Consider the following 25,315-nt stretch of genomic DNA (forward strand, 5'->3'; position numbering starts at 1 on the left):
AAGTAGTCTGGATGTGAATATTTTTTTATAAATATGGAGACACTTCCTTCATCTAATGCAGTGGGTCTGAACATGTAGTAGACATTGAAACCCTGTATAGATGAAGTGCTCTCACTGGCCTAGAGGCCACGTCTCCATGACGATGCAGATATTAATGTTTTCCTTGGAAAGGAGTGCTTGGTCTGAGTGGAGCTTTTTATTAAAGCAATTTGTTGATATTCCTAATTACATTGCAGCATATAATGTGCTAATTGCCATCATTTACTTGTATTACTTTCATTCCTTATTTATTTGACCCATTTTAATAAAAAACTTTGTACATTTTTACTAAACCCCCGCCCAAATAAATTTAGTGTATTCCTCAGAGACGTCAACTGAGGAATAGGGTGAGGTGCATCCTTAGACTTTAATTGATGTATCTTTACACATCGACAAGGATTTAACCAATATACAAAAACCTTGTGGGGGTAGGTCCAGACCATCCCTGGCAAAGCAGTTAAGACTATCTACCATTTTCTTCTCAGGCTGATGTATATGGTACCCCCTTTGAATGATTCCAGAAGCTAAGAAAATTGTTGAAGGCAATAATCTTTTGTTTATATTGTGACTCCATTCTTAGTGATGGTAGAATGCTGCTCAAAGATAGGTTCATACAGCCTCACACACATATTCTAGGAGCTCCTCATGTCTCTCTCCATATAGTCCAGGATGGTGTACTTCATGTCATTTACAGATGCATTTGTACTACTGTGATTTTGTCATATACAGAGCCAGATCATGGTCAAATTGGGCCCTAGGCAGGGTAATGGATTGGAACCCTATATTGCTCAGACACAGCTCCACGTGGTCCTGTTGAGTCTTCCTGGCTACAGAGAACTGAAAAAAAGCGTTTGTTTGCTGTTTAATTTAATTGTTTGGCTGCCCACTAAAGTGTGCTAGCCTGTACTACTGACTTATTGCCTTTTCTGCATTTCTGTGTGTTTCTATTTAAAAACAAAAAAAACAAAAACATATTCCTTGTTTTCCTGCCTCTCCTAAACTGGTTAGACCAGTTTGCAGGCCTTGCTGTATCCTGGGCTGTGTTGTAGTTCCTGTGTTGTCCATTGCCTTACTTGGATAGAAGTAAGTTTCTTAGCTCACCAGTGGGAGTGGGGAGCCTTGAATAGCCTACCTGTCCTTGAGGGAAGTGACCTCAGCACAAGAAAATGTAGTAATTGGTCATTTTGGACCATTTCTAGCTCTTTTGAAGTTCCCTGGTTAAAATCTGCCTCTGGCATTTTTTTGAAGCCATATTGCTCAGACACAGCTCCACGTGGTCCTGTTGAGTCTTCCTGGCTACAGAGAACTGAAAAAAGCGACTGCTTTCCTGATTAAGTATCCTGCTGTTTTTTATATTTGTTTTACCTTCTACTTCTTACCTAGAGCAAGCTTTAACTGTTTTCATAGTTATTTACTGCATTTTTTTTATCTGCACTTAAAAGTACATTTTAGTTGAAATTAGTCTAATTCAAGTCGAAAAGTGTTTGTTTGCTGTTTAATTTAATTGTTTGGCTGCCCACTAAAGTGTGCTAGCCTGTACTACTGACTTATTGCCTTTTCTGCATTTCTGTGTGTTTCTATTTGAAAACAAAAAAACAAAAAATATTCCTTGTTTTCCTGCCTCTCCTAAACTAGTTAGACCAGTTTACAGGCCTTGCTGTATCCTGGGCTGTGTTGTAGTTCATGTGTTGTCCATTGCCTTACTTGGATAGAAGGAAGTTTCTTAGCTCACCAGTGGGAGTGGGGAGCCTTGAATAGCCTACTTGTCCTTGAGGGATGTGACCTCAGCACAAGAAGCTGTAGTAATTGGTCATTTTGGACCATTTCTAGCTCTTTTGAAGTTACCTGGTTAAAATCTGCCTCTGGCATTTTTTTGAAGCCATATTGCTCAGACACAGCTCCACGTGGTCCTGTTGAGTCTTCCTGGCTACAGAGAACTGAAAAAAAGCGACTGCTTTCCTGATTAAGTATCCTGCTGTTTTTTATATTTGTTTTACCTTCTACTGCTTACCTAGAGCAAACTTTAACTGTTTTCATAGTTATTTACTGCATTTTTTATTATCTGCACTTAAAAGTACATTTTAGTCGAAATTAGTCTAATTCAAGTCGAAAAGTGTTTGTTTGCTGTTTAATTTAATTGTTTGGCTGCCCACTATAGTGTGCTAGCCTGTACTACTGACTTATTGCCTTTTCTGCATTTCTGTGTGTTTCTATTTGACAACAAAAAAAAACAAAAAAATATTCCTTGTTTTCCTGCCTCTCCTAAACTAGTTAGACCAGTTTACAGGCCTTGCTGTATCCTGGGCTGTGTTGTAGTTCCTGTGCTGTCCATTGCCTTACTTGGATAGAAGGAAGTTTCTTAGCTCACCAGTGGGAGTGGGGAGCCTTGAATAGCCTACCTGTCCTTGAGGGATGTGACCTCAGCACAAGAAGCTGTAGTAATTGGTCATTTTGGACCATTTCTAGCTCTTTTGAAGTTACCTGGTTAAAATCTGCCTCTGGCATTTTTTTGAAGCCATATTGCTCAGACACAGCTCCACGTGGTCCTGTTGAGTCTTCCTGGCTACAGAGAACTGAAAAAAAGTGACTGCTTTCCAGATTAAGTATCCTGCTGTTTTTTATATTTGTTTTACCTTCTACTGCTTACCTAGAGCAAGCTTTAACTGTTTTCATAGTTATTTACTGCATTTTTTATTATCTGCACTTAAAAGTACATTTTAGTCGAAATTAGTCTAATTCAAGTCGAAAAGCGTTTGTTTGCTGTTTAATTTAATTGTTTGGCTGCCCACTAAAGTGTGCTAGCCTGTACTACTGACTTACTGTCTTTTCTGCATTTAGCGCGGAGTTGCCACTAGAGCACCATCGGGCAGCGCCTAAACAAGGTTAAACTATTTCTGGCTCTATAAAGTCTGCTCTTCATTTTTTCCCTTAGAACTGCTCTACTTGTAATCTAAACAGTCTATTCTCTATCTGTAAAGCTCAGCACTTGTTCCTAAAGCATTTTTTAGTCAGGTAAAGCACTTCTATATTATACAAAGTACTTCACTAGCTTAAAACCCTCTTGAGTACCCACTTCCCTTTAGGTCCTTTCTGACTCAGTTACACAGCAAACTTTTTCATTTCTTCTAGCATGTCAAAGGGTCAGTTGCTAGCGTCCTCTCCTGCTTAGCTGGTGAATCTGGGAATATTGAGGCAATGTTACAATTGCCTCATGTACACAGACAACCCTCTCCTCCTCCCACAAAATACAAATACATGCGAGAGATGCAACTATATAGCCAAACTGGAGGCTGAGCTCTCTCAAGTCAGGACTGGCAAAACCAGACAGGAGGAGAAGGTAACCACACACACCACAAACCCAGTCTCACATCGATCTCACAAATCAAACACATAAACACACAAAGACATACTTGGAGGCACTGATCAAAAATCTACCAAAACAGCAGAGGCCTCCAAAGCAGACACCCAAACAACTGCCACCTCATGACATAACACAAGCAACACATAGATCACAAAGTCAGTGTGCAAATCAGTCACAGCCCTTAAGGCCAAACACAATGCCAGACACATTTGTCATAGGTGACTCCATAAATAATCCAAATGGCACGGGAACCTTGCTCCAGTAAAAGATTGTGTGAACGCAAATGCAATGTCCTGAACGCAATTTATTAGAAATCAACAAGCGTTTTCGCCACTGCCTCTGCCGTGGCTTCATCAGAGAAAAAGTTTACAAAAAATGCAATATGCATACACTTTTTAAAATAAAAAAACAGGAAGTGATGTAAAAATTACAACAGCTAGGAATTAAGGCGCGAGGATACAAGTAAAGTACCCCGCATAATTTTCTTAGTTGAATGGCTCATTCAGTAAAAGTCCAGAAGGACAATAAAATTTAATTTAAAGTTAAAAACATTTAACATCCTAAAATAATAAGAAGATCAATGAACAACACACAGTATAGGGTATAGTATGTAAATAGGACAAATATATTGTTGAAGAAAATATGTATACCCTTCAAATTAATTGTGTGTTCGTGTTTTATGTGCTCCTATTAAGTATACTAGAGTGTCTTAAGCACAAAAGTGGTCCTAGACTTGTTACACCAAGGTTACCAAGGTGACAAGCACACGTAATTAGTGTTATTGGTAATGTTAGAGTTACCAAGACCAATACTAAGTCATACAGCTAGGATGTGACAACAAATTTTTTATATATATATATATATATATATATATATATATATATATATATATATATCTAAAGGGTACTAAAAACTCTTACCCATAAAAAACTCTGAATGAAAATTGGAAAGATGCCTCATATCTTAAAAAAGGGGCTGAAAAACTATCTCAAATAGCTCCTTAACTTCAACACAGCGGAAATGTTACAGTTTTCATTGAGGCCTGGATGCCTGAAGGCATCCAACCTCAATTGCCACTCCAATTCACGATTCTCGAGAATCAGCGAACATGGGGCCCCCCAGGATCTTGGTTTGTACCTGGTCAATGGCCATAAAAGAAAAACTATGGCCTGGATTGAGATCAACATGCTTAGCTAGTGCGTTCACATCTTTCTTGTTTTTGATGGCATACATGTGTTCATAAACACGGTCGCGGACTCTACGGTCCGTTTTGCCGATGTAGAAGGCAGTACAACAGTCGCACAAAGCTATATAAATAATGGATCTACTTTCACAATTTAAGGGGAACCGGATAACATATTTCCTATCCCTAATAGTGAAAGTTTCACCTACTTTTACCTTGTGACACCAGTTACAAAATCTGCAGGGGTACATGCCAATCTGTTTATTAAAAGACTGGCTAGTGAAATCTCTTTGTAAAAGTTCTTTGAGGTTACTACCTCTTTTAAAGACAAAATTTGGGGAAAGACCTAATTTCTCAGCAAGACAAGAATTGTTAGATATAAAATGCCAGTTTGTTCGTATTATAGACACAATAGCCTTATAATTCATACTATAAGTAGTGACAAAACTTAATGAAAAGTCACGTGGCACATCGGGTCTTGGAGAAATAGGAGTGGAACCTAAGTCACATTCCAAGACAGAGATCGTCTCGAAGGTGGATGGTCCATCAATAAAAGATTGAACTTAGCATAGAATGGGTTTGTAAAATCCATTTGTCCTTTTGGAGTCCACCTCTAAGATCAATTCATCCAACAAAAGGTTCGGGTAACCCCGGTTTAAAAACATGTCCTTCAAAAGGTCACACTCGGTCCGGAAATCCAACAATGTACTGCACATTCTCCCTGCTCTAACTAACTGGCCCTTTACTATGGACCGTTTTTGTTTAAAAGGATGGTAGCTAGAAAAATGGAGGAAAGAATTGCAGTATGTTGGTTTTCTATACACACTCGAAATTAAGGCATTATTGCTGATATCCTTTGACAATTTCACGTCCAAATAGTCGATTTCAGAGGGAGAAAAACTGGGCGTGAATTTTAAGAAACTTGTTGCATTCAAGGAGTCAACAAGACCAACGGCCTCGGACCTATTCCCTTTAAATAGAAAGAACATGTCATCGAGGAATCTCGTGTAGTATTTGACAAAGCATATCAATTCGGGTGAAGCATAAAGAAAATGCTTCTCCCAATAACCCATAAAAAAGTTTGCAACGGTAGCTCCACAAGGGGAGCCCATTGCAACCCCCTGTTTTTGTAAAAAATACTGCTTGTCAAAAATGAAAAAAATAGATGACAGGACTATCTCTAGTAGCTCAGTAACGAGATCCACTTCGATCTTAGGAGTACCAAAGTCATTAAGAAGAAGGCATATCCATTCTGAGGCCTCTTGGTGGGGGATAGAGGTGTATAAATCTACGACGTCAATGGTAAGAAAGTTACTCTCGTTGTCGTATGGTAAGTTGTTAATACTCTCCAGAAATGACCAAGAGTCTTTACAGACACTTGGAATGAACTTAATGTATTTAGACAAAATATTATCAATGAGTTTGGCACAAGGATACGTCATAGATGACCTTCCATCTATGAGAGCTCTCAGTGGTGGATTATTAATATCCTTGTGGATCATCGGTATGCCAAACATCACAGGGATTTTTGGCAAAGTGATGTCTATGTAGTTATAAATGTCAATGTCAATTTTCCCCTCCAAAAATAAGTCTCGGAAATAGCCCCTAATCCTGTTATGAGCACCATGAATCTCATTAATAGACGACTCAGAGTAGGCAGAAGATGTCAGAACAGTAAACATCCTCTCCTTGTAAGAGTGGTCATCCAGTATTACCAAACCTCCACCTTTATCAGGTTTAATAAGCCTGACCGGTGAATGGCAAAGTTGGTCCAAGAGGAATAGCTGCTCCTTAGTAGTATTAAAACCAATATTTTCATCTTTCTTTTGTACATCCAAAAGCAGTTGCCTAAGATCTACCTCACACACATTCTCAAAAAGATGAAGAGATGCGTGGAGAGGAGGATTAAAGACGCTGGGAAATTTCAAAGAGCGCCCAAATGAAGGCAGCTCATTATTGAAAAGAAGTTTTAAGTTTAGTTTGCGAACAAAGCACTTAAGATCGATAAGTTCCTTAGAAATACTGCCATATCTACTGGGTACAAAAGTGTTCCCATAGGCTAAAAGTTCAACAGGTTCCTCATCAAGAGTAAATTCCGAGAAGTTATAAATTTTAAAATCTCCCTTTTTATTGGTGATTATTACTGGATGTACTGGGTCTTCTAGAGGGTGAATGACACCAACATCGTTCTCAAAGTCTACATTGCTTACCTCATTGGAACATAAGTTTATTTGTTCCGGTTCCTCTTCCTGTTGGTATACTGGCGATTGTTTCGCTGGCCTAAAAAATTATTACCATTGCCATTTTTCTGGTTTGTATCATTCTGTCCTGCATTGTTGCCCTTAAGGCCTTTAATTCTATTACTACGCCTAGGCCCCAACTCCACATCCTCTAGCAGATCATCTTCTATATCAATTTCATCCCTAAAGGTATTCTCATCAGGGTCAAAATGGCCTGAGTTGTCCCTAGTGGTAGACTGCCTAGTGTTAATGTATTGGAGTCTAGGGTATGCACTGTCATTCTTATAGGCTAACCTATCTCTAACCAGTTTTTTGTTTTTATTAACTTTCAATTTGAATAAAAGTGCATCAATACTGGTTAGGATACGGTTATAGTCATATCTATACCGTGAAAAGTTTAAGTCAAGTTTGATCTCCTTATCTAAGGAGTCAGTTTCACTAACCAGTAACGCTATGTGGTTAGTGGTTAGTGTAGTGCTTAATAATAAGTTCAAGTGCAAATTGAAAGTTAATAAAAAACAAAAAACTGGTTAGAGATAGGTTAGCCTATAAGAATGACAGTGCATACCCTAGACTCCAATACATTAACACTAGGCAGTCTACCACTAGGGACAAATCGGGCCATTTTGACCCTGTTGAGAATACCTTTAGGGATGAAATTGATATAGAAGATGATCTGCTAGAGGATATGGAGTTGGGGCCTAGGCGTAGTAATAGAATTAAGGGCCTTAAGGGCAACAATGCAGGACAGAATGATACAAACCAGAAAAATGGCAATGGTAATAATTTTTTAGGCCAAACAGCCAGTATACCAACAGGAAGAGGAACCGAACAAATAAACTTATGTTCCAATGAGGTAAGCAATGTAGACTTTGAGAACATGTTGGTCATTCACCTCTAGAAGACCCAGTACATCCAGTAATAATCACCAAAAAGGAGATTTAAATTTATAACTTCTCGGAATTTACTCTTGATGAGGAACTTGTTGAACTTTTAGCCTATGGGAACACTTTTGTACCCAGTAGATATGGCAGTATTTCTAAGGAACTTATCGATCTTAAGTGCTTTGTTCCAAGAAACTAAACTTAAAACTTCTTTTCAATAATGAGCTGCCTTCATTTGGGCTTTGAAATTTCGCCTTTAATCCTCCTCTCCACGATCTCTTCATCTTTGAGAATGTGTGAGGTAGATCTTAGGCAACTGCTTTTGGATGTACAAAAGAAAGGTGAAAATATTGGTTTTAATACCACCAAGGAGCAGCTATTCCTCTTGGACCAACTTTGCCGTTCACCGGTCAGGCTTATTAAACCTGATAAAGGTGGAGGTTTGGTAATACTGGATGACCACTCTTACAAGGAGAGGATGTTTACTGTTCTGACATCTTCTGCCTACTCTGATTCGTCTATTAATGAGATTCATGGTGCTCATAACAGGATTATGGGCTATTTCTGAGACTTATTTTTGGAGCGGAAAATTGACATTGACATTTATAACTACATAGACATCACTTTGCCAAAAATCCCTGTGATGTTTGGCATACCGAAGATCCACAAGGATATTAATAATCCACCAATGAGAGCTCTCATAGATGGAAGGTCATCTATGACGTATCCTTGTGCCAAACTCATTGATAATATTTTGTCTAAATACATTAAGTTCATTCCAAGTGTCTGTAAAGACTCTTGGTCATTTCTGGAGAGTATTAACAACTTACCATAATGCAAACGAGAAACTTTCTTACCATTGACGTGGTAGATTTATACACCTCTATCCCCCACCAAGAGGCCTCAGAATGGATAGGCCTTCTTCTTAATGACTTTGGTACTCCTAAGATCGAAGTGGATCTCGTTACTGATCTACTAGAGATAGTCCTGTCATCTAATTTTTTCAATTTTGACAAGCAGTATTTTTTACAAAAACAGGGGGTTGCAATGGGCTCCCCTTGTGGAGCTACCGTTGCAAACTTTTTTATGGGTTATTGGGAGAAGCATTTTCTTTATGCTTCACCCGAATTGATATGCTTTGTCAAATACTATACGAGATTCCTCGATGACATGTACTTTCTATTTAAAGGGAATAGGTCTGAGGCCGTTGGTTTTGTTGACTCCTTGAATGCAACAAGTTTCTTAAAATTCACGTCCAATTTTTCTCCCTCTGAAATCGACTATTTGGACGTGAAATTGTCAAAGGATACCAGCAATAATGCCTTCATTTTGAGTGTATAGAAAACCAACGTGCTGCAATTCTTTCCATTCCATTTCTAGCTACTCCTTTAAACAAAGCGGTCCATAGTAAAGGGCCAGTTAGTTAGAGCAGGGAGAATGTGCAGTACATTGTTGGATTTCCGGACCGAGTGTGACCTTTTGAGGGACATGTTTTTAAACCACGGTTACCCGAACCATTTGTTGGATGAATTGATCTTAGAGGTGGACTCCAAAAGGACGAATGGATTTTACAAACCCATTCTATGCCAAGTTCAATCTTTTATTGATGGACCATCCACCTTCGAGACGATCTCTGTCTTGGAATGTGACTTAGGTTCCACTCCTGTTTCTCCAAAACCCGATGTGCCACGTGCCTTTTCATTAAGTTTTGTCACTACTTATAGTATGAATTTTAAGGCTATTGTGTCTATAATACGAAAAAACTGGCATTTTATATCTAACAATTCTTGTCTTGCTGAGAAATTAGGTCTTTCCCCAAATTTTGTCTTTATAAGAGGTAGTAACCTCAAAGAACTATTTACAAAGAGATTTCACTAGCCAGTCTTTTAATAAACGGATTGGCATGTACTCCTGCGGATTTTGTAACTGGTGTCACAAGGTAAAAGTAGGTGAAACTTTCACTATTAGGGATAGGAAATATGTTATCCGGTTCCCCTTAAATTGTGAAAGTAGATCCATTATTTATATAGCTTTGTGCGACTGTTGTACTGCCTTCTACATCGGCAAAACAGACCGTAGAGTCCGCGACCGTGTTTATGAACACATGTATGCCATCAAAAACAAGAAAGATGTGAACGCACTAGCTAAGCATGTTGATCTCAATCCAGGCCATAGTTTTTCTTTTATGGCCATTGACCAGGTACAAACCAAGATCCAGGGGGGGCCCTTTTCACTGATTATCGAGAATCGTGAATTGGAGTGGCAATTGAGGTTGGATGCCTTCAGGCATCCAGGCCTCAATGAAAACTGTAACATTTCCGCTGTGTTGAAGTTAAGGAGCTATTTGAGATAGTTTTTCAGCCCCTTTTTTAAGATATGAGGCATCTTTCCAATTTTCATTCAGAGTTTTTTATGGGTAAGAATTTTTAGTACCCTTTAGATATATATATATATAAAAAATTTGTTGTCACGTCCTAGCTGTATGACTTAGTATTGGTCTCGGTAACTCTAACATTACCAATAACACTAATTACGTGTGCTTGTCACCTTGGTAACCTTGGTGTAACAAATTCTAGGACCACTTTTGTGCTTAAGACACTCTAGTATACTTAATAGGAGCACATAAAAACACGAACACACAATTAATTTGAAGGGTATACATATTTTCTTCAACAATATATTTGTCCTATTTACATACTATACCCTATACTGTGTGTTGTTCATTGATCTTCTTATTATTTTAGGATGTTAAATGTTTTTAACTTTAAATTAAATTTTATTGTCCTTCTGGACTTTTATTGAATGAGCCATTCAACTAAGAAAATTATGCGGGGTACTTTACTTGTATCCTCGCGCCTTAGTTCCCAGCTGTTGTAATTTTTACATCACTTCCTGTTTTTTCGTTTTAAAAAGTGTATGCATATTGCATTTTTTGTAAACTTTTTCTCTGATGAATCCACGGCAGAGGCAGTGGCGAAAACGCTTGTTGATTTCTAATAAATTGCGTTCAGGACATTGCATTTGCGTTCACGCAATCTTTTACTGGAGCAAGGTTCCCGTGCCATTTGGATTATTCTTGGTTTCTATAGGTGACTCCATAGTCAGACACACTGACGTCCCACTCACCAGACTAAACAAGGAGAGGGTCACAGTAAGCTGCCTGTCGGGTGCTAGAATCCGTCACATAACACAAGCACTCAGGTCACTCCACAGCAAGTACAAGTATGACTCAGTCATTGTCCATGCCGGTGTGAATGACCTGAGACGTACCTCCCTGGACTACATGAAAAGAGACATAAAGGAGCTCTCAGATTATGTAGCCCAGGCTGGTATGACCCTGACCCTGAGCAGTATCCTACCTTCACCAAGAATGATGCCACAATACAGAGACAAAATGATCAATTTTAATAATTGGCTTAATTTCTGGTGTCATTCTAAGGGGATCCAATGTCTGTCTGCCTGGAATGACATGCTTGACAAGCCACGCTGCTTCAAGGGACGGCTTGCACCTGTCACCCTGGGTTTCCGGATATTGGCAAAGGCTCTTGCCATCCCCATAGTGCCTTTTTTAGACAATGCTCAAATTCTAAACCCACCGCCCTAGAAAACAATAATGGAAAAAAACTAAGGGTAATGCTGCTCAATGCCAGAAGTCTAAATCTCAAGATGCACGCCTCAAGTCCTCCTCAGTATGGAGAACATCGATGTCTGTGCTGTGACTGAAACCTGGTTCAAGGCTCCTGAGAGCACCCTGGCACTATCAGGTTTTACCTCATATCATGCGTTCCGGCCCCAAAATCCGGACCGTCCCACAAAAGGAGGGGGTGTATCCATATTCATCAAGGATACCCACACCTCCAGGCTGGTGGCAACTCACAAAGCATCAGAGACCATTCAGGTGCAATTAACCATAGGCAAAACTGCTCTACAGTTTGTAGCATGTTACAGGCCACCCTCTCAAACTCAGGAACCCCACACAGCCTTCCTGAAGACACTGGAGAGTATAAATGTCTCTCCAAACACCATCTTATTGGGTGACTTCAACTACCCAAACATAGACTGGGAACATTACTCAAGCCCCATTACCCTAGCCCAAAGGTTCCTGGAGTTCATAAACTCAAATGCTATGGAACACCTTGTCACCATTCCCACAAGAGGTGAAAATATACTAGACCTGATCATCACAAACATGGGGACAAAATGCTCCACACCGGAAGTATATCCCTCATTGATGAGATCAGACCATAAACTAATCTCACTGGAGATCCACATCCCGCCCCACCCCAACAAAAGACCACAGTGAAGAACTTCTCAAAAGCCAACTTCACACTTCTTAAGACTGGTGTGGTATCCTTCAAGGCCCCTGAGCCATTGGAAACCACAACCCACGCTGCTGAATCCCTTACAAATGCTTTCTTCGAGCACCTCCAGGATTGCATGGATCAAGCAATCCCAAATAAAATCAAGACCCTTTCCACCAAAGGCAAGCACCCGATCTGGTGGACCCCAGCCATAAACAAACTTTACAACAAGAGGAGAAAGCTACTACAAGATAGAGCAAAATCCCTAAAAGGGAAGACATCTCTGATCAATACTAGTAAAAAACTACGATCACTCATAAAATCATCCAAGGCCAACTTTGAGAGAAAAATCGCCAAGGACTCAAAAGACAATCATAAGGCCTTCTTTAGGTATGTCAGAAATCTGGGTGGAAGCTCCCAGATTTGCTCAGAATTAGTCCAAAATGATACAAAAATCACTGAACCCACAGACATTGCAAACATACTGGCAGACAGGTTCAGTGAAAATTTCTCCCCTCCCTCACCCCCAAAAGGAGAAATATCTATCCCAGCAGAGTGTAGCCTCCCAATCATCTCAAATGCCCAGGTGAGAGCTGCTCTCAAACACAGCATCAATGGGACCGGATGGTGTCCCCGGCTGTGTGCTACACGAACTCAATGAGGAACTAAACCCACACATAAGGCTGCTGTTTAATCTTAGCCTTTCCACAGGATACGTACCCAAAGAGTGGCGTACGGCAACTGTGGTCCCACTCCACAAAGGCGGTGCTTCTACGGACCCTGGTAATTACCGCCCCATAAGCTTAACAAGCCTGGTCTGCAAAGCTATGGAGAGGATCATAATGGAACTCATAAATAAAGACATAGGGGACCTACAGACATTGGATCCTACCCAATTCGGCTTTGTCAAGGGCAGATCATGCCTCTTGAACTTGGTTGACTTTTTTGAAACAGTCACCAAGGCCATTGATGAGGGTAAGGCAGTTCACACAGCCTACCTTGACCTTGCAAAAGCTTTCGACACAATACCCCACTCTTGTATCATAGAAATGCTCACCAGCTTAAATGTAAACCCATATGTCACAAGATGGGTTGCAAACTGGCTCAATGACAGAACCCACAGGGTTAGAGTTGCTGGTGCCATGTCAGACTCCAAGACGGTCACAAGCGGTGTCCCACAGGGCTCAGTCCTGGGCCCCCTCTTGTTCGGCATCTACTTTTCAGAAGTGCAGGCAAACATAGGAGGATTGTGGCTGACAAAGTTTGCAGATGACTGCAAACTGGGTGCCATAGTTGAAAATCCATCAGACACATATATTCTTCAGAGAGGTCTCATAGAAATGGATAACTGGTGCCAGAGCCATGGCCTTAAGCTAAATGCCAAAAAATGTATAGTCATACCCTTTGGTAAAAACAAGGTAAACCCAAGTTACCACATAGGTGGCAATCCATTAAGCACAGAAGAGGTTATCAGGGACATGGGGACCCAAGTTGACAGTAACCTTTCTTTTGACACTCACATTGCCAAAGTGGTTAGGAGGACCTTCTACATTGCCCACCTGATTATGAAGGGATTCACATCCAGATTAAGGGAGGTCATTGTTCCCCTGTACTCTTCGCTTATCAGACCAATGATTGAGTACAATGCCCCATTTGGAATGTATCTTACCCGACACCTGCATCAATTGGAAAGACCCCAAAAGTTCCTCACCAAAAGGATAAAGGGGCTCAAAAATATGCCATATGCTGCCCGACTGAAGAAACTCCAGCTCTATTCAGTCGCATACCATCTGCTCAGAGGTGACCTGTGCCTGACATACAAGGCCATGTCCAACCCGGAATTAATGGACATGCTCCACCTCAAAAAATTCAAATCCAACAGAGCCACAAGAGCAAGAGACTTAAACCTCAACACGGATATAAATAGGACGTGCTGGAGGGACAGATTCATCACCCAGAGACTCCTATGCTGTGGAACAGAATCCCGGTCCATGTGAGACAGAGCACCTCGCTGGCTCTGTTCAAGAGGAATCTTGACCAGTGGATGGGAGATCGTAGGTTTACCCTGGGGATCATCTCTGTATCACTGCTGGACAGAGGCACGGCAAACTAATGGGTATAGTATTCTTCAACCTAAGGGGTGGTGAAAGCCACACAACTCTGGCTAGGCTTATAAATGCCCTAGGGCAGATAGCCTAGTATGAACCTATGAACCTATGAACACACATACACACGCACACACACATACACACACACACACACACACACACACACACACACACACACACACACACACACATACACATACACACACACACACACACACACACACACACACACACACACACACACACACACACACACACACACACAGCAACCCTACCTGAGCAGCAGCCCCCCCCAGTCATTCCAGGGTTGCATTACTTAGCTATTTCTCCTCCTTTACTATAAATCCTGTTCAAACCTGTCAGTGTGCATACTGTTTTCTTCTTTACTACTACAATGATTATAGATGCTTGGATTTCATTTAAAACTTTTATTTCAAATTTTATAGCACAAACACTGATAGACATTCCCTGAGATTCATGAAGCTTGCGCCAGGTGCAGGCATAGTGTCGGCATTCTAACACCAAAGATGGCCACCGAGCGATTCAGTTATGAGCTGTTTCCATGTGCACTACCTGCGTACGTTGTGCCCGCACAACTCCTGAGACTTGTATGCTAATTACCTCATGTGCAGCAGTGTAGCATGCAAATGAAAATATGTAGTGATTCATGAAGTGGTGCAGGCGTAGTGTAAGCAAGCAGAAATGTAAACTGTAGAAAACGGTTTACATTTTTGCAAACATAAAATCGGAGCCATGACAGCCAACCAAACTCATGTATTATATTGTTAATATATGCCAATGGCTAAATATATAGCCATTGGCATAAAAAATGTACAAAATATGAAATTAACAGTTAATATATAAAATCGCACTATCGCGACGTGGAAGCGCAGGCCAGCGGTGTGCAAAGGGGATCGCAAGGAATATATAAAAATATAGAATAAAACTGCAATGAAACACATATCATGATTTCCCCATAATAGTCAATGGCAGGCATGCTACACCATACTCATAGTGCTAAGGTTGCAAAGGGGCAGTGACAGTGTTATGCGCAGTAGCTAGGAATTAGTAGGCAATGCCATGCAAATGAGAGGAGTAATAGTGAATCACAGATTCCCCACTGGTGTAAGGATGCACCTCACAGCATAGCATTATAACACCGAGTTGTGCCTTGAGATAAAGATGACATCAAGAGAGGGGTGTGTCACCATTGCTGTAAGCACATTGGAGCATTGCTAAACCAGTCTGACCCTAGCTAGGCAAAGCTGCAGGATAAGGATGTGTCGAATTGGCCATAGCTATGCTTAGCTGAGAGTACACAAGGTAACTGAGTCTGCATGTGAACGGAGATGAAAACGCACGTAAACCCGGTAAACGGGTATGCGAGGCACGCACTGCAGCTGAAACAGGAAGGATATAGGAAGGAAATAAGGAAATGCTGCAGCAGTGAAATTGGAGTACAAATGACTAATTAACATCTAGGAGCCTACAGTGGGCCATTGACAGCAGCTAACAAGGCTGCAAGCAGCTACCTGCAGAACAGGGAGGGGGGGCTTTACTGCAAAGAAAACAGCAAAGTGTCAAAGCAGAACAAAGCCAATATGCAGTATATCAGCTACAAGGCACATTTTGCCATGACTGGGTAGGAAAAGTACAAAACAAGAAAGACGGCAGGTGGATGCATGCCTGATAACGAGACGTGATCCAGGTCTAAAAGTGAATTAAAGGGCAACAGATTAATCAAGACAGGCAAGTAGATCTCCACAGTAAAGCCCCCATACTTGCAGTACTCATTGCAAAACCCATAATTAACACACGCTGCAGCTGGAATAGCTCATACACACCCACTTACATCAGTAGCATCCATAGCACAATACTATAAAGTGTGAAAGCACCTCACACGCATTTGTGTATTCCCATACACTCTACACCAGTGGTGTATACAGATGGTGAACTTTTATTATGTACATGTTAGGGGCTGCTATAGCTTTGACCCATCAGCATGTGTTGGAGACTGAAGGTGGTGTGGAGGAAGATGCACATAACCACCTCAGGCACCAGAGGAGGAGGAGAGTGTTCAGACCCAGGGTAACCTACCAGGGGTTACATGATCTGGAGATAGTAAAGTGTTACAGGGTGGACAGGGACATCCTACAGCAACTTGTGGAGCTGTGCCAGCAACACCTCAGAGCCAGAACAGAGGGGAACCCATCCCAGTGGATACGAAGGTATGTGTAAGCCTGAGAATAGTAGCTACAGGTACCTTTCAAAGACCAGCTGGGGATATCATGGGGATCTCACAGGCATCAGCATCCAGGGTACTACACCAGTTCCTGATTGCCATGTTACCACATGCCAATGAGCACATATAATTCCCCCGAACGCAGGAGGAGTTGGCCAGCAATAGGCATCTCTTCCACCATGTGGCAGAATACCCAGAGGTACTGGGTGCAACAGATTGCATGCACATGTGCATCAAGTCACCACCTGGTGAGCAGGGTAGGTGCTACATAAACCACAAGGGATACCCCTCCATCAACTGTCAGGTCATGTGCAATGCCCAGGGCATTATCATGGATGTGTGTGCTGGCAGCCCTGGAAGCTATCACAACTCCCACATCTGGCATGCCTCACAGCTGTATCGGTTATTTGTCAGGGGGGGCATCCCAAATGGCCACTTGGTGGGGGATACTGGCTATGCACTGGAACCGTGGATGACTCCCATCAGAACTGCATACACACTCATGCAGGAATGCCATAATGAGGTACATGCACAAACCAGAATCATCATAGAGCGTGTGTTTGGGATGCTGAAATCACAGTTCCGTTGCTTGGACATATCTGGTGGAGCCTTGCAGTACTCTCCAGGCACATGTGCCCACATCTTCATAGTGTGTGCCATGCTACACAATATGGTCATGCGGAAACAGCTGCAGCAGGGACAGAATGGAGAAGGCTCTCACAGCCCAGCACCATTGCCAAGGTCCCCACAGGCACAAAGATACTCAGACCATGAACACCCTGAGCCAGCCCCAGTAGGCAGATGGAGGTGTTCACAGTATACCCATGCCTTGGCAAAGAGGGAATGTATAGCACACACACTGACAGTGTAGGCACCTAGGGACTGACACCTTTCTCCACCTGCACACACAGTAAAAATGGATGGCACACACACAAGGCTACCTGTAAATTGTCATGTATAGGCAGTCTACTGTGTGCATCCAACATAGGCGGCCCTTAACTATTGCACACACAACAGCCATTAGCACAAGGTAAGTCAACACCTGAACAGTAAATTAAGCTATCAGCACATGCAGATACTGTATGTATAGATTCATAGGTAGGTACATGGCCAACTGCCAGAAGCCATTCATAAGCCCAGCCAAAATGTGTCAGCTTTTGCCATGCCATTGATTCATTAACTGTCCATCTGTGGAGCAGAGCCAATGGCGGGATCACTGGGGTGCATCTACTGTTGCCCAGCCACCCTTCAGGGTTTCTCTTGCAGAGTGTTAGTGAGGGGCTCTGTATAATGTAGTTTGGGATGTTGTTCCAAAGTATGGGGAGTGTCTGTGACAGGAAGCTGTACCTCCAGCATCTTTCAGTTATTGTTGTGGCAAGGTTCAGCTCACTACAGTGTGTGGCTCACTGTGACATGGATTCCAATAGGTGGAGTATATCCATCAAGCCTGAGTTCGACATGGCTGTGTTGGCCAGCAGAGATCATCTCTGGGTAAAGGAGATGCCACTGAGTAAAGCAGGAGTTTATTCAGTCTGGCTGCATAGGTCATATGTTGGAGGCCAGTATTCTCCTTGGTGAAGTACATTTGTGGACACCCCAGCTGTTGGAAGTGTCTTCTGAGGTACATCCCACATGGGTTATTATACCCTATGATGGGCTTGATGAGTGATGAGTAAAGGGACACTGTAACCCCAGTATGTCTAGATGGGAATCCTTTAGTAATCAGATGGCCTACATAGAAGGATGTCCTAACTACTGTGGCGATATGATTGTCAAAGGGGAGATCACTATCTACCTTAGTCCCCAGATACCCCATTACCTCATCTGTATTAAAGTGGCTTGACATAGCCAAAGAATTGTGGTTATCTTTCGAATCCTTGCATACTCTCCTGCTGATGTTAGCCTTAGATGATGTCATGAGGGACCTACGTATCATACTAATAGTGGTCACGGATGTTTGCCCTTCGTGGGATTTGCTGTGTGTCTGGAACACTGTCCTACTTCTGTAGTATAGCCTGTTTATTGCAGAGGTCCACCAGACTGGTGTCCTTGTCTAGGAGGAGTGAGTCTTGGTTTATCAGTGATGGCACAATCCATACATCCGTGTAGGTGCTTATAGACTGCATTTGTAAATCTGTCTATATCTTGAGCAGTGTTTCCTCTTAGTGTGGGGGCCGTGAAACCCCCCAACCCTGTCACTAGTAGTGTCAATTTAGCTGTAGGAAAGGTATACACTGTGGTATCCATGGGTGGGGGAGATGCTTGGGTGTGGAGGCAGCGAATAGTTCATGGTCAGATATAACCAGTGACTGGTTAGCCTCTGCTGTGATGCACCTGTTGCCCATTTTGGTGATGACCACTTCTAGTAGTTTCCACCTCACGTTAGGGAGGTTAACACCTGATACAGACTATATGAGGTGATACACTCCAGGAAGCAATGGGCCTGAAAGTGAGTACCAGAGTACGTTTCCCAGTTAATGGTAATGTAGTTGACATCGACCAATGTGAGGGTATGTGTTAGAACTGTCATGTTCTCCACTGTCTCCAGGTAGGTTGAGTGGAGGTCCTTGGTCATGGAGGATGATCCGTAGCAGGCCACAGTTTACATTGCAATTGTGGCTGATGTTAGCTTCACATGGATGATCACAGAGGTATCATGCTGCCCCACTAACCTGGAGGTGTAGGTATCCCTGATGAATATGGATACAGCCGCTGCATGTCTGTCAGTCCATGTTCTGTGGCTGAAATGTGTGGTATGGGTTGTAGTCTGGTAGTGCTGGTGTGTTCCCTGGAGCCGTAAGAAAGATTTCAGTTAATGCACAGATGTTGATGTTGTGAGTGCATGCATGAGGAGTGCTGTGAGTGCATGCATGTTGTGATTACAATCCCTGGTGTTGAGTAGCATAATCCTCACTGAATCTGCTATTGTGCTGTTTATGGAGCTGGTATTCACCTTCAAGACTCTACTAAATAAAGCACCATGGCGGCGCCAATAGCCTTGGCCAGTACTCCAAAGCCTAAGGATGACACATAGGCTGGTATGGTATCATCACATGCATGTTCCCTATCTGTACTTGTTTTTCATCTCCTGTAGGTAACCTACTGGTAAGCAATAGAAAGCCTTAAACTTATACAAGTCTTCTACCTTCCAAGATAGGCTTTTGGAGTGACTAAGTATCAGTGTTCTGTATGTTCTTGCTGTACTCAACTGTTTCCTGACAACATGGTGATTTCTCACTGTAAATTGTGATCTGAAGGTATGTTTATTCACATATTATGGCTGTGATGGCCTGCACATTAGAGGTTCACAGATAGCCTACTACCTATCTGTCTAAGGGCAATTAGAAGCATAGCTGCAGTGTATTGGCTTTCCTGCACCATTGATGAAGTAACTGTGCCTCTGTCAAGCATAGCCAATGAAGCAATTCCAGGCAGAGTTGCTGGAAGCTGTTGAAGACTGGGATTGTGGAAGGTGATAGGGGCACTTAGTGATCTAAAGAGGGCATGTGAAAGTGACAATTCAATACCATTCAATTACCCCAACAGGTCTCGCAGCTATCAAACTGGACAGGCTCCCCCACCCCCTGGCTATATGGTTCTGGGACACATGAGCCCAGAGGTGTATAGTCTGTTAACCATTCACACAACAAGGTTTCCCTTGAACTGTGTCAGTGAGTGGCTATGCCTAATGTAGTTAGGAATGTAATGTATTGTCTCACAGTACATTTGTTATATGTTGTTATTTCAAGAGTATGTGAAGCTCAGTGAGTTTGGGGGCCTCTGCCCTTTGCTTCGCCTGTGTAATGGTTACAGCATCTGCATAGTATCTGTGCAATCGAGGTTGCAATCTCAATAAAGCCAGGGATGTTTATCATCTGCAAAAGTATACCTTAACCACAGCTTGCATATACAGGTAGTAATTGTCTGTATAATAAACATTTGAAACACCCATATAAACCCATGTGTGCTGGAGAGTACAGTCAACAGAGAATGTAATGTTATGTCAGCACATAGTGAGATGTTATGTCACTGACATGTATATATTCAGAGTAATTAGCAGATGTGGCCGTGTTTGCGCTCACAGGTTATACGTTACAAAGTATGTTTAACTGTGTTTAACCACTGCTATAATGACACACACAAACACTTTTAAACATGCATACAACTTCTTAAATTAGCCTTATTCTGCAGTAAAAACATTTGTAAAGCATCACAGGTGTCAAACCCTGGACCATGCACACTATAGTCATGGGACTTACCACTAAGCCATCTGCGATGTATATGTGTTTCATGGTCTTGAGACTACACCTTATACCATATGCATTTCACTGAAATGATCACAAATGGGACAGTCACTTTGTGTACATATGTACAGTACATTGTAATGTACTGTAGTCTGTGAACCATCATATTCCAGTCTACATATGTATTACTGTTACAAACTAATACGAAATATATATCTATATATATATCTATATATATATATATATATATATATATTGATATATATATATATATATATATATATATATATATATATATATATATATATATATATATATATTATACAGTTACATCAATAGTCATATATATAAACATCTATGAACACACTTGGGGACCCAAAGAATTGTGGTTATCTTTCTAATCCTTGCATACTCTCCTGCTGATGTTAGCCTTAGATGATGTCATGAGGGACCTCTGATCATACTAATAGTGGTCACGGATGTTTGCCCTTCTGGGATTTACTGTGTTTCTGGAACACTGTCCTACTTCTGTAGTATAGCCTGTTTATTGCAGAGGTCCACCAGACAGGTGTCCTTGTCTAGGAGGAGTGAGTCTTGGTTTATCAGTGATGGCACAATCCATACATCCGTAGGTGCTTATAGACTGCATTTGTAAATCTGTCTATATCTTGAGCAGTGTTTCCTCTAGTGTGGGGGCGTGAAACCCCCAACCCTGTCACTAGTAGTGTCAATTTAGCTGCAGGAAAGGTATACACTGTGGTATCCATGGGTGGGGGAGATGCTTGGGTGTGGAGGCAGCGAATAGTTCATGGTCAGATATAACCAGTGACTGGTTAGCCTCTGCTGTGATGCACCTGTTGCCCATTTTGGTGATGACCACTTCTAGTAGTTTCCACCTCACGTTAGGGAGGTTAACACCTGATACAGACTATATGAGGTGATACACTCCAGGAAGCAATGGGCCTGAAAGTGAGTACCAGAGTACGTTTCCCAGTTAATGGTAATGTAGTTGACATCGACCAATGTGAGGGTATGTGTTAGAACTGTCATGTTCTCCACTGTCTCCAGGTAGGTTGAGTGGAGGTCCTTGGTCATGGAGGATGATCCGTAGCAGGCCACAGTTTACATTGCAATTGTGGCTGATGTTAGCTTCACATGGATGATCACAGAGGTATCATGCTGCCCCACTAACCTGGAGGTGTAGGTATCCCTGATGAATATGGATACAGCCCCTCCATGTCTGTCAGTCCATGTTCTGTGGCTGAAATGTGTGGTATGGGTTGTAGTCTGGTAGTGCTGGTGTGTTCCCTGGAGCCGTAAGAAAGATTTCAGTTAATGCACAGATGTTGATGTTGTGAGTGCATGCATGAGGAGTGCTGTGAGTGCATGCATGTTGTGATTACAATCCCTGGTGTTGAGTAGCATAATCCTCACTGAATCTGCTATTGTGCTGTTTATGGAGCTGGTATTCACCTTCAAGACTCTACTAAATAAAGCACCATGGGGGCGCCAATAGCCTTGGCCAGTACTCCAAAGCCTAAGGATGACACATAGGCTGGTATGGTATCATCACATGCATGTTCCCTATCTGTACTTGTTTTTCATCTCCCCTGTAGGTAACCTACTGGTAAGCAATAGAAAGCCTTAAACTTATACAAGTCTTCTACCTTCCAAGATAGGCTTTTGGAGTGACTAAGTATCAGTGTTCTGTATGTTCTTGCTGTACTCAACTGTTTCCTGACAACATGGTGATTTCTCACTGTAAATTGTGATCTGAAGGTATGTTTATTCACATATTATGGCTGTGATGGCCTGCACATTAGAGGTTCACAGATAGCCTACTACCTATCTGTCTAAGGGCAATTAGAAGCATAGCTGCAGTGTATTGGCTTTCCCTGCACCATTGATGAAGTAACTGTGCCTCTGTCAAGCATAGCCAATGAAGCAATTCCAGGCAGAGTTGCTGGAAGCTGTTGAAGACTGGGATTGTGGAAGGTGATAGGGGCACTTAGTGATCTAAAGAGGGCATGTGAAAGTGACAATTCAATACCATTCAATTACCCCAACAGGTCTCGCAGCTATCAAACTGGACAGGCTCCCCCACCCCCTGGCTATATGGTTCTGGGACACATGAGCCCAGAGGTGTATAGTCTGTTAACCATTCACACAACAAGGTTTCCCTTGAACTGTGTCAGTGAGTGGCTATGCCTAATGTAGTTAGGAATGTAATGTATTGTCTCACAGTACATTTGTTATATGTTGTTATTTCAAGAGTATGTGAAGCTCAGTGAGTTTGGGGGCCTCTGCCCTTTGCTTCGCCTGTGTAATGGTTACAGCATCTGCATAGTATCTGTGCAATCGAGGTTGCAATCTCAATAAAGCCAGGGATGTTTATCATCTGCAAAGTATACCTTAACCACAGCTTGCATATACAGGTAGTAATTGTCTGTATAATAAACATTTGAAACACCCATATAAACCCATGTGTGCTGGAGAGTACAGTCAACAGAGAATGTAATGTTATGTCAGCACATAGTGAGATGTTATGTCACTGACATGTATATATTCAGAGTAATTAGCAGATGTGGCCGTGTTTTGCGCACAGGTTATCGTTACAAAGTATGTTTAACTGTGTTTAACCACTGCTATAATGACACAAACACTTTTAAACATGCATACAACTTCTTAAATTAGCCTTATTCTGCAGTAAAAACATTTGTAAAGCATCACAGGTGTCAAACCCTGGACCATGCACACTATAGTCATGGGACTTACCACTAAACCATCTCACGATGTATATATGTTTCATGGTCTTGAGACTACACCTTATACCATATGCATTTCACTGAAATGATCACAAATGGGACAGTCACTTTGTGTACATATGTACAGTACATTGTAATGTACTGTAGTCTGTGAACCATCATATTCCAGTCTACATATGTATTACTGTTACAAACTAATACGAAATATATATCTATATATATATCTATATATATATATATATATATATATATATTGATATATATATATATATATATATATATATATATATATATATATATATATGTATATATATATTATACAGTTACATCAATAGTCATATATATAAACATCTTTGAACACACTTCGTGACACAGAAGCACTCCAAAGGAATTGGAGTGTACACAAAACACATGCAGCTTTGATATTATAACAATTAATATTAACCTAATTCACCATAGAAGGGGTGGTTGTTGTGTATGTGAAGATTGGGGTGGGGGAGGAATGATGGGTAATGCAATCATGTATCAAGGAGGGCCTGGGTCATATGTCCAATAAGTGAACTGGAGGGGCATACATGGAGTATGGGGACAATATAAAAAGGACACAAAGCAAGAACCTTTCTCATTCATAATACATCCTGTCATGTCACATTGCAATACCTAATTTCACAAACATATGAACATTAACATGTATCAGACTTATGTACACCAACTGACTATCACGTTTGTTTTCAGTAGTGAGGAATGTCTTTAGTACAATGTATATTCTAAACACCATAACATTTGTACATCTCTCAGATGCCTTAGTGGTATAGTCAGTGACTGTGGTGTTCATGGTCCCAGGTTCAAGACCTGCAAGGGCTGTTAGGTTACTTTGAGGGCCAGAATAAGGGCTGTTGGATGCAGGTGGATTAAAGCACTCTTAAGCAGTTGTAAGTGGGTTTCCACATGTTTGCGCAATGGTAAGTGGTGCTGAAACACGGTAAACAGAAAAGCACTTCACACATTTATCCTTTGCTTAATGTCGCGCAGACCACTAGCAAACCTGCTCACAACCACATAAAGGTGCGCTATTCACACTTTCCCTACCAGTGCCTACTCTGAGAGGTAAAATAATAACACCTTCCCGGAGTAGAGCCCACAACCATGTACTCCATCCTCAGACTAACCTAACACTAAGCTACATGGGATGTACCTATTCCAGTTGTGACAGATTAAAACACAAAAGGGAGGAATGTGTTGAAATAGGACAACCCGCCATGTACCCAATTAAAGGTGTATGCTCATATATAGATATATGGCTATATATATATATATATATATATATATATATATATATATATATATATATGGAGATAGAGAGAGATACATAGAGACATGTCGATATATATAGGTCCACATATATATGTAGATATATAGATAGGTTAAAAAAATCTACACATCTATGGAGGTACAGATAAACGTATACTATAATATATACTTTCACACACACACACACACATATATATATATATATATATATATATATATATATATATATATATATACATACATACATACAAGTCTGTAGACAGCATCCGACGAAGTGGTCATATCTGAGTATAACATTGACCATAGCAATCACACCCCCCCCCCAAACAATATGAACATAACATATGAAGAGCATATGCCAATACACTATTAAAAATATGTTCTACGGGCACAGTCACCAACACAACTGCAATGACTGCAAATATCCATGGCAGAATTACACAGACAGCTTTCATTTTTCAAAACTTTATTACATTCTGATGTATTGCCAAAAGGATTCAAGGACTAACTGTACCTGCATGCTATACAGGAAGCATTTAATAGTGCCTTAATGAATCAGCCTGCAATTACCATAGTATTAGTCCACTCAGGGATAGGTGTTCACATAGGGAAAGAACACCACACACATATAGACACT

This window comes from Protopterus annectens, chromosome 3.part1 (assembly GCF_019279795.1).
Source record: "Protopterus annectens isolate FY-2018-M chromosome 3.part1, PAN1.0, whole genome shotgun sequence".
Lineage (NCBI taxonomy): Eukaryota > Metazoa > Chordata > Ceratodontiformes > Protopteridae > Protopterus > Protopterus annectens.